Source organism: Marmota monax, unplaced genomic scaffold, assembly GCF_021218885.2.
Source record: "Marmota monax isolate L192 unplaced genomic scaffold, Marmota_monax_Labrador192_F-V1.1 WCK01_AAM20220418_F8-fsc00001, whole genome shotgun sequence".
Taxonomy (NCBI): Eukaryota; Metazoa; Chordata; class Mammalia; order Rodentia; family Sciuridae; genus Marmota; species Marmota monax.
Window position 1 is genome coordinate 46,947,837 of NW_026693777.1, and position 11,602 is coordinate 46,959,438.

Below are 11,602 nucleotides of genomic sequence, written 5' to 3' on the forward strand. Positions count from 1 at the left end.
TAGGTGTGGAATTCAGGTCATCTGCTGCCTGGGTGCTGCGCTTTCCACCTACTAGCCCTTCTGGTGTTCTTTGAAACCCTTGTGGTTTCAAATGGTCTTTGGCAATGTGCCCCTGGCTTGAGAAACTAAATCATGAAAATAGAGACAAATATGAATCAGAAATAAGGGAAAGCTACAGATAACTTCTTTCCTTCAACTACATGTGTTTCAAATTGATTAGGGGGTTATTGTAGAAAAAAAATTAGTCCCCTCACAGAGCAAAATCTTAATGCTGGAAATGTGTTAGAGAACAACAGCAGAAGAGACAAGAGACTCAAATATTTCATTTTTGTACTTACAAATATGTAACTATTCATTTTCTTTTTAAAAAAATTTTGTTAGTTGTAGATGGACCCAATGTCTTTATTTTGTTTATTTATTTTTATGTGGTGCTGGGGATCGAACTCAGTGCCTCCCATGTGCAAGACAAGTGCTCTACCATTGAGCCACCACCCCAGCTCCATAACTATTCATTTTCAACCACCTGTTTTATTTTCAACCACCTGGGGTCTCAAACTTGTTTTCCTATGTTCATTGATGGAAGGCACCAAACAGAATGGCATGGTGGGAAGAGCCTTGGAGAAGGAATTTGGAGAATTGCGTTTTAGTCTTGGCTGTCCTAGACTATGTGCGTCTTCTTGAGTTGCCATTTTGTTATCTGCAAAGTGAGAACAATTGCATTTATTGTCCTAGTACATGGGGCTGTGGAGGGCCTAAATGAGAGATTGTACAAGCAGAAACTGGTATAGCACTAAGAGTTATGTGAATATGAGGTAATATGTTACCACTGTAACGAATGTCATAATACTGTGAAAGGAGCCAGTAAGTCTAGGTTTACACCTTAACTCTGCTACTAACATGCTGTGTGACCTGGAACAGAATTTCTAAACATTTCTTTTAGTGAGGGCTTTGGGAAACCACTAACATTTCTCAAAATTTAAAAAGTACCTCTCCCAACAGAAAAATGCAGCCACTTCTGAGGTCTGCTTCTCTTAGTGTCCTTAGGGTAGCCAGAGATGAGCTCCTTCTCAGTAAAATGAACTTATGAAGATGGTAAATATACAAAACAAGGCTTTGACTTCCCCTATATCATATCTTTCTAAGATAGGAGAAATCTTCATGTAACCCATTAAAGACACTATTTTAATTTTGCAAATATAAGAACCAGGAATACTGAGTAAAAATAAGGCTAGGGTGTCATTAGATTTACATTAAACAACAACAACATCAACAACAACAACAACAACAAAACCCTCTTATAATGGCCATACAGCTACTCTTAACCTCTTAAAATCCAGGAAGAAATGTGTGGATAGAGCCACCAAAACAGTCCTACTTTATAAAAGCAAATCAAAGCACTCCCCTCATCCTTTTCCTTTATATTTTATTTTTTTGTTCTTAAAAAAATCTGTAACAATTTTTGGAATGACTTCATCAAATGAAAGCTCAAGTCTTCCATATTGGGTAGTTTGCCTAATACTGGGCCAACTCTACACCCACTAGCCCTTTGGGTGTTCTTTGAAACTCTTGTGGTTTCAAATGGTCTTTGGCAATGTGCCCCTGGCTTGAGAAATTAAATCGTGAAAATAGAGACAAATATGAGTCAGATATAAGGGAAGGCTACAGATAACAGACAATGCCTTGAAAATGCCTTGATCTTTAGTTGCTGCCTTATTTAGAAGAAATGGACTAGTGTGAACTCTTGCCTTGCCTTCCATTCTCCCGATAACTTAGATTGAACTAATAATTTTAGGATCTTGGTAGTCTCATACTTGATGGTTATGCGTATTCAAATCTAATAGTAGTATACCCTTGTAGGTTAATTTAAAGGCATAATTTAGGTAGTGAGGAATAAGAGAGGTTAAAAGAACAAGGAACAGAAAACACAGCAGAAGCATGGGAAAAGATTGTTTTCAGTTTCTCTCTCATCACTGTTGCTTAAAATATATGCCAAACTCTACCAGATTCCAACAAAATTCAGACTTTATGAAATGTGTGCTAATATTAAAATAGAAGAAAAACTAATAAAGTCATTGGGTCAGCAAAATGAACAACAAAAGAGCCTGTTGTAAGATTTTTACTATTTCATTTCATGACTGATATCAGAACCTGTATATAGGGGGCAAATGAAGAGAGTTAAGTATTTCTAGCAGTTAGAGATACAGATGGTCTGTGAAACTGATATATGCACTCAGTGGATGATACAAGCTATGTGCAGAAATCACCCATTCTAAGACACATTTGTACCTATAGTGTAGGAGACAGGATATCCTATCTCCTACACTATAGGTACAAATCAGAAAAAAATGATATTAATAAAATTAAACATGTAGCTAAAATATATCCTCATGACTAGAATATACATTTAAAAAGATGTGCTTTTTAAAAAAGGTATTATTTGTACTGCATTAATAAAATATCTCTGGAAAGATACACAAGATATTAATAACATAGATTGTTCTGGGGAAGGGACCTGGCTGGCTGGGGGACAGGGGTGAGTTTTTTACTATAAATTTTATTGTACCTTTGAATTTTGAACACTTGAATGAATTACCTAATAAATAAACAAAAATATATTTAATGGACTGCATTATTGGAGGTGTGGCTATCAATATGGAGAATTTAAAAAGGAAGCCTGAGTGCCTTATCAATCTATCAGTCTATTAATTCAACTCTAAGGATGGCATCAGAATATTCTAGTCCCAGGAAATGTAAAACCCGAGGACAAAAATAATGTCATGGATTTTGATGAAATCTCCCTCAAGACTATTCATTGACCTCCTCCAAATTTTGAGCTCACTATGTAACCTCATTCCTGGGAACCTTGGCATGGAGAAGGATTTATCCTGCAGGCCAGTGATCTGGTGGCTGGAAAGATAGGGTCCTCATTTGACAATCAAATCAGTATTCTAGCTTCTCTCTCAAAGTCTGAGGAGTTTGGCAAATGTAGTTCAGTTCAGTCCTTTCTCTCAAGTATATTTCTTTTAATGTTCTCTCTTCCCTGCCTGCCTAGTCAATTCTGGGTAAATGATAAAATTTACTTTCTGGACCTGAAATGCTGCGGAACTTGTCTGTTCCTACAACCCTTTTGTGTTCTAGCCATTGTATTTATCATACTTCCCTGGAATTGCCTGCTAATCATTTGTCTCTTGTTAATAGCTAGTCTCTCACTGAGACGTTGGCTCCTTAAGGACCACTGTACACCTAGCATAGTGCCTGACAAAGCAGAGACCTCACTCAGTCCTTTAGTGCTGCTCCTTAAGCCCAGACCTCCCTCTGATATTTTGCCATCTTTGATTTCAAATAAAATCTTGTGCAAGTGGCCACAGCACTGTCTCCTTACAAATACTTTTAAGGATTTTATTAGCTAAGAACAGCTAAGTTTTTACTGCCTAGCATTTCTTAACAAGGTAGATTCTTTCATCAGAAGGCAACTGCAAAAACAGTAGTTCTAGCCAAATTAACACCCAGCTTTCTCCAGTATTTAATATAATTTCAGTTTAACTCAGCACTTAAACTGATTTGACTTCAAGAAAACAGGAAGAAACATCTGGAGTCAGCTCCAACAGACCATCTTTCTCTTTAGTCTTCAGACACCCTTCTGGAATTCAAAAACACTAAACACTATTCTCCTTTTTAGGTCCTAACTAAACCTAAACTAAGGCAAAGGTCAACTCATCTGATATTGTCTTGATATCAAAGTACATGGTAGGCAATTTTTGTTAATGGAAAAGCAACTGCATTTGTTTCAGCCTCATTTCATTCTTTTTTTAAAATCCAGTTTTATTGAGGTATAATTCACATAGCATGAAGTTTTCCCTTAAGAGTACACAATTCAGGGCTGGGGTTGTAGCTCAGTAGTACAGTGCTAGCCTAGCATGTATGAGGCACTGGGTTCAAGTCTCAGCACCGCATATAAATAAATAAAATAAAGGTCTACCAACAACTAAAAAAAAATTAAAAAAAGAGTACACAATTCAGTAGGTTTTAGTATATTCGCAGGGTTGTGCAGCTAATTTCAGGATGTTCTCATTATTTCCTCAAAGAAATGTTCTACCTATTAGCAGACACCCCCTTCATCCCCTGGCAACCAGTAATCTACTTTTTATCAACTAATTTACCTTTTCTGAGAATCTCACATAAATGGAACTATGTAATATATGGCCTTTTGGGTCTGGCTTTTTTTGCTTCATATGTTTTTAAGGTTCATCCATATTGTAACTTGCATGGGTACTGCATTCCTTTCTAGGGCCCAGTAATATTCCATCATATGGGCATGCCACATTTTGTTATCTATTCATCAGCTGGTGAAAATACTATATTCTTGGCTGTTATGAATAATGCTGTTATGAATATACATGTACAAATTTTTGTGTGGACAAAGTTTTTTTTTTGGGGGGGTGGATCCTGGAGATTAAATCCAGGGGCGTTTAACCACTCAGCCACATCCCCAGACCTTTAAAAAATATTTTATTTAGCAACAGGTCTTGCTAAGTTCCTTAGACCCTTGCTAAGTTGCTGAGTCTGGGTTTGTACTTGCGATCCTCCTGCCTCCGCCTCCTAAACCTTCAGTCACAATACCTGGCTTAAAGGTTTTTATTTATTTTTCTTGGAGATATACCTAGGAAGGAAGTTGCTGTGTCATATTCCATTCCATTTTTAATGTTTTGAGGAATTGACACACTGTTTTTCCGGTGACTGCTCCATCTTTACATTCCTACCAGTGATGTCTTAGGCTTCCCATTTCTCTATATCCTTTCAAGTATTTGTTATTGTCTATCTTTTTGATTATATTGATTACAGTTATTCTAATGGATGTATGGTAGTACCTCATTGTGGTTTTGATTTGTATTTCCCTAATGATTACTGATGTTGATCATTTTTTAAGTATGCTTATTGGCTATTTGTACATATTTCTTGTTACCTCAATCTTAGGAGAGAGAAAAATTGAAAGATTTTATTTAGGGAGGAACTGATGCCTATTTTCAGGAACTAACTAACATCCTTCTTTCAAAGAAGGCAAAATTAATATTTCTTTAAAATCACAAAAGGAGAATACTCCTTTAAATATATTGCAAGAGACACTGTGGCTAAATAGCCTTTTATTTTTTTCTAAAAATTATGAAATGTATCATCAGAGCTATGTGACTGAAGGGGAGTTTCTCTTTTAGAGTAAATAAAAGTGAAGTAAATATAATTTACTCTAAAAGAAACAAGGGGCTTGTAAAAGATACTATCACCAACATTCCTGTATTTTGGAGGAGCCTTTGAGACTTGCTTAGAAACCAATCAATAATGTAATAAATCTAATCCACCCTTCTGAAAAAGGTAATATTATCATTTTAGTGTAAATTAACCCATACAGAAAAACTCAGTTTACATAAACTATGAAAGTCTCTGTGTGTGGGATGGGGGCTGTGGGGGGAGGGGGTGTTACCACATAGCCCTATTCCATAATGGTGCTCAATATATTTTTAAAGTGCTTGTACCATTAAATTATAGGTTGTTTACAAATCAGATAACAGATGGCTACAGAGGAATTTTCTTACTTTAAAAACAAATGACACATTTGGAAATAGAAAAAACCAGAGTAGTCATGACACAAGGAGGCAATATCCAATGAAAACCACAGCTCAAACCTCCCCTTTGAGCCCTCCAGCCCCAAGCAGGAAACCCACAAGCCTGGCTGCCCCTCCTCCCTGGTACTCCTGTAGGAGCCTCCTCCATTCACTCCCTGACAACATTCCAATTTCTTGGAAAAAAAAAAATGTCAGTATACTATTAATCATTTTTTTTTTTAAAGAAAAAGCAGAAAGCCATTAGGCAAGACATTCTGAACTGCTGGTGTGATGGCAGGGAGAGGAGTATGCAGGCATGTCCTTGCCCTCCCCAGCCAGGGCAAGGCCTTGGACAGGGGAAACTGGTACTTCTCACACACTTGCAACTCTCCCTTCATGTTACTTGTCCCACTGCCCTGAATGTCTTCACGCATCCCCACCCATAGATTCTGGAAGAAGAATGCTGAGAAACTGGCCCTTTCAGAGGCCCTGCTAATTCAAAGCAACTATGAGACAAAAAAGGAGTATGGGATAGACACAAATGTTGTCACAATGGCGGTGGGTGTTTCGAATACTTGATAGTAACCAGAACAGCCCCAATGTTGTAATGTTGGGTTTGTAGAAGCCTGGTGAGCCAGCTGCCTTCATTCAAGAACTCCATGGACAGCATCTGGGAGAGTGACTCAATCAGCAGAGGGTGGGGGGGGGGTCAGCCTCTGGTGGAAGATGTAGGTACAAAGCAGCTTCCTACATCCCTGTGGATCCTTCCTGGGAAGGGTTCAGAGAGCTTGGCCCTTCTGATTCTGGCATCTGTAGAGACTGCAGTTCACCTGTAGATGGGTCCACTTCTTTTGAAGACAAATGAGTCCAGTCCTCGTTTCCTGCAGGATAGTTATCAGACTCCATCTGTTCCTCAGGCTGCCCCAGCAACTCCAGGGCAATCGTTTTCATTTGCTCTGCCAGTGACTGTGCCATACTCTCACCATTCCCATCTGGTTTGCTGGGTTTGGAAGAGCAGCTGCTTGGCTGAGAACTACACTTGTCTTCTGTGCTGGAGCTTTCTGGGGAGACAGGTGTCAGGTGGCTTCTTTTTCCTGCATGTTCCACACCAACATCAACTTCAATACCCAGAGGGCCGAGGGCAGCTGCCATGCTCTCCCCTACATTCTTGAGGAAATTCACACTGGGATCCTCCCATGGACCAGAAGCTGATTCTGCTGTGGGGTGGGGGCGGGTATCTCCCGCTCAAGGAGGACATGGGCTCCAGTTTCTTGGTGGACCCATCTCCCAGCCTGCCTATGTTTCAACTTCCGCAGCCAGCGGCTGTGAAAGAAGCCCCCAGAATGGTGCCCAAAGGGGCCTGGGGAACAGGAGTTCCCTGTGCTCACTGTGCATGCCGTTCCCCTCACAGACACCACACAGGCATAGTCTGGGCACACACTGTACTTACAGCAAGTTCCTACGGCAGGCCCATTGCAACCATCACGGATCACATTGGGGTGCACATGCTGCGGGGTGCCTCCTGAGCACACGCGCACGATGATATCGCCGACACTCCTTCTTCTTTTTAATGTAGATGCGAAAGATGTCATCCTTCACGTAGGACATGGCCATTGTCAGCTCCCCATCACTGGAAAATGCAACCAAGTCTCCATCCTCATCGCGGTAGTGCGTCTGGAAGCCGCCCGGACGCAGCGCGGGGGAACAAGGCGACCACCCGGCTCAGTAGCCGCTCTCAGGGGCCTGGGCGGGCAGTGGCCTTGGCATCCGCCTGGAGCTCAGGGCTGAAACAGAAGCAGAAACGGAGGATCTCGCGCTCTGCTTCCTCCTTGCCCCAAAGGTGGGCCTTCACCTTGAGAGACGCCAGCCACAACCGCAAGTCTAACAGCAGGAACACAGCTGGGTCTCAATGTTGTTGGTTTTTTTTTTTTTTTTTTTTTTTTTTTACCATAATTAAGTACACTTTTACTGTACTTAATGATGGACAATCCCTGACTGTGAGTGGTTCAGTTTACCAATTTTTGATTTTATAATGGTATGAAAACAATAGGCATACCCATAGAAACTGTACTTCAAATTCTGAATCGTGATCTTTTCTTTCCCCAGTGATATACAGTCTGATATGCTTGGGTGTGCTGGGCAGTGGCAGCGAGCCACAACTCCCTGTCACCCACAGAATCCACAGAGGAAACAACTGACCTTGACAGGATACTGCAGATACGCTATGATGCTTGGGAGGTTAGATGTATTACATGCATTTTTTACTTACAGCACTTTCAACTTTGTCAGAATGTAACCCCATCACAAATTAAAGAGGGTCTGCACTTGCTGTGATTTACTGGGCACTTTCAATGTGCAGATAAGGATTTCTGTTATGGTTGGGATCTAGAAAGTCCTTCAAAGGATCATGTATTGAAGGTTTGCTCCCCAATCAATAAATGCTCAGAGAACATTGGGAAGTGATTGGATCATGGGGCTCTAACTTCACCTGGGGACTGATCCATTGATAATTGAATGGACTACAAGGAGGTGGTGGAAACAGTAGGTAGTGGGGCATGGTCAGAGCAAGTAGGTTACCAACATGCCCTGTGAAGTTATTTCGTGTCCCCTGCTCCCCCGCCCTACTGCTTTCCAGTTGCCATAAGATGAGCAATTTTCCATCCGCCACTAACTGACTAACATAACTTCACAAATGTTATAGTTATTCATCTATGAGGTATTCTTGTTTAGATGAAGAAACTGCCTTCAGAGTTTAAATCCGCTAAGTGGCCGATAGAGCCAAAATACAAAAAGCCTGTGCCCTTAACTTCTATGCCACTTATACTCCCATAAATTCTCTTGAGGAATATCTGTTGCATGGTATATGTGTGAGTGTGTATATATATATATATATATATATATATATATATATATATATATATGCAGTCCAGCTACTCCCAATATTAGATCCTCTCCTGTAAGCTTCATGCTGTGTCACATGCTACTGTTTATCTTTTAGGATATCTTTAAGTTTTTCTTACAGGAGCTCTTTATCAAATAATTCTCTTTCTTAGGATAATACTGTACTTTGATAAACTGAACTTATGTAGGTTATAACTGAATGCTAAAGATAGAGAACAGAACATAGTGTGGGGGCTCTGAGCAAACTCAGGAATGGCCTGGATGTTCTATTGAAAACTCTATGAAGTAAGAAAAGATATTTAAGCATGGGTAGTCAAATCACTGCACTGCAGTCAAATAAGGGAAGAAGAAGAATGTTCCAGAAGGGTCTGTTCCATTGGGACAGTTCTTTGGAAATACACTACATATTCACCCCACTTGAGTTCAACCATAAGACTTTTAGCAGGAGCTAAAATAGCTTCATCCACCCTGCTGAAGAAGCTGTGCCCCAAGTCTCTCCCTAAGTTGGCACACTTCCTTTTCTTAATCCAACACCCTGGCACTGGTAGTGCTGGCCAGGGAAGGTGAGTCAGATCTAGACAGAGCTTAAGAGTGAGGAAGGTGAATTGTACAATTCCAGAAACCATATAGAAATTAGTGAATCTCTATTATTATGTTTCATACAATCAGTGCCACAAAGATGGCTCTACCCACAAACAATTCCTGGATTTGCAGGAAATATTATTTGGACACCACAGTGGTGGGAGGACCACTGTCCCAAGATTTTGTCTCCCATTCATTCTTAAAGCCCAAACTAGAATTTTTCAGCCACCTTTTCCAATATGACTTACTATTTTTCATTTCTGCTCTACATCTTTTAAAAAATGCTATAAAATAAGAAACAGATTGACCAATCTGTTTAATTGACAACAATTTAAAAAATTACAATATATTCAGTGTTTGACAAAGTTCTTGGCTCTTAGATGAATAAATAATTTTTTCTTAATATTTCTCAAGTGAATGAATAAATTTAGGATTTAGAATATTTAAATTTCATCATAGGATGGAACACACAGCTGCTAAAAAGAATGTTTACAAAGAATTTTTTTAAAAACCTAGGAAAATTCTTATGGTATTAAGATAAAAAGATTAGCATGGGAAATTGTATATACAGTGGTCTCTCAAACATGTCAAATACACATGCAAATAAAATCCTGGGAAGAAATTCACCAAAATTTCAATAACAGTGTTTATCTTTGGATAGAGATGTAATGGGTATAATCTTTACATTCTTTTTTTAAAATTTTATGCAACTTGTATACTTTTCTGTATGATAATTATTACATTTATAATCAGAAAAAAAAATAACTAAATGCTAACTTTTTTGAAAGCAAAGGGTCTTGTGTCTGTTTAGAAAGAACTTTTGTTGTCACAGTTATTTTCCCTTGCAACTCTGCCCCCAAGAAAACTGTAGACACCGCTCTGGGAGAAAACCTCCCACAGACACCTGGCTCCTCTTATGTCCACACTGATCTGGTAGGAAAGGGAGATTAGCGTGGGAAGGCACTTCTGTCTGTCTCTCTGTTGTACACTTTGCAGGGTCTGCTTAGATCTGTGTTTGCTATTTCCCTCTTGTCTATCTCACTTGTAGCTGATGAGGGGGAATTTTTCAAAATTTCCCAACAAAAGGCACTTCTCTTGTTGGGTCATGAGAAATGGAGAATCAACATTTGCTAGTGTTCAACACCACTCTTTAATAGTCCTACTTGTCTTGGGCAACATTCCAACAGAAAGTATTTATCCCCTGCATCTGGGATCACTTAAATTTTTACCACAGTAATGTTCTATCTGTTAAAGAAAGTCTCGATCAAATAGAATTACTCAAAATTGGTAAATTTGTAAAGATGCCTCTACCCACAAACAATTCCTGGATTTGTAGGAAATATTATTTGGACACCATAGTGGTGGGAGGACAACTGTCCCTAGATTTTGTCCCTCATTTCATTCTTAAAGCCCAAACTACTCCCCTAGAATTTTTTCAGCCACCTTTTCCAGATTAGGGCCAGAGTAGGAGAAAATTTTAAACTTTTGCTTGGGAGCCCTAAATTCTCTTTACTACCATGTTATTCAAAATTTAAAAGCAAAACAAATAACCAAGACTGCATATGGCAAAGCCTGGGCCAGATATACCATAAAATGGAAATGGTGTAGTCTGAGAAGTGTGAGGTTTTTTGTTTTTGTTTTTGTTTTGTTTGTTTGTTTGTTTTTAAGGAAGGCCTGATTTAGAAATCGCAGACTATGATAGCCAACAGACTGCCTTTTCTATAAAGTTATGTTGTTCATGTGTCAGCAATTAACTCACCTCAGGGGACAGATTTCATGCATACCAACATTCCCATAAGAGTGTGTCTGCAACATGAAACACTCACTATGCTTTTCTGGCTCATCTTGGTAGCAACCAAATTTCTGACTTGGCAGCCAATTTATTGCTGGAAAAATACAATAATTACCAGAGTTTCATATGCAACCAATTAAGATAAATATTTATGGCACTGATTCCTCACTGACTCTGGTTAAACCAAATAGTACCATTTCAAGTATTTCTTTCTTCCTTTTTTTTTTTTTTTGGTATCAGGATTGAACTCAGGGACACTTAACTACTGAGCCACATCCCCAGCCCTATTTTGTATTTTTTTTAGAGATAGGGTCTCACTGAGTTGCTTAGCACCTCGCTTTTTGCTGAGGCTGGCTTTGAACCTTCAATCCTCCTGTCTCAGCCTCCCAAGCCACTGGGATTACATGCCTGTGCCACTGCATCCAGCCTATTTCACGTATTTCTAGTTTCTTCTGTTCAATGCTTCTCTAACCTCTACTGGAGGAGTGAAGTGATATTTTCTTGTGCATCAGTGCACCTCGTTAATAGCTCTTTTATAGCACTTATCACATAGCTTAACAGGCTGTTTATGGATATGTCTCTTTCATCAAGCTGAGACCTCTGGAGAGCAAGGGCTATCACTACTGTGCCTAGTACAAAGATTGCTGCTTTGTATGTGTTTGTGGAACTAATCACCTCATCAAATTTTTATTTTGTCCTTAGAATAGATATCATGCTTTAAAACAATATT

General features: G+C 39.3%; 1 pseudogene; it reads right to left on the minus strand.

The window, feature by feature from the left end:
- Nucleotides 1–6,144: 6,144 nt before the first annotated feature.
- LOC124104736 (sequestosome-1-like) lies at nt 6,145–7,383 on the minus strand (annotated as a pseudogene).
- Between the last annotated feature and the right edge of the window lie 4,219 nt (nt 7,384–11,602).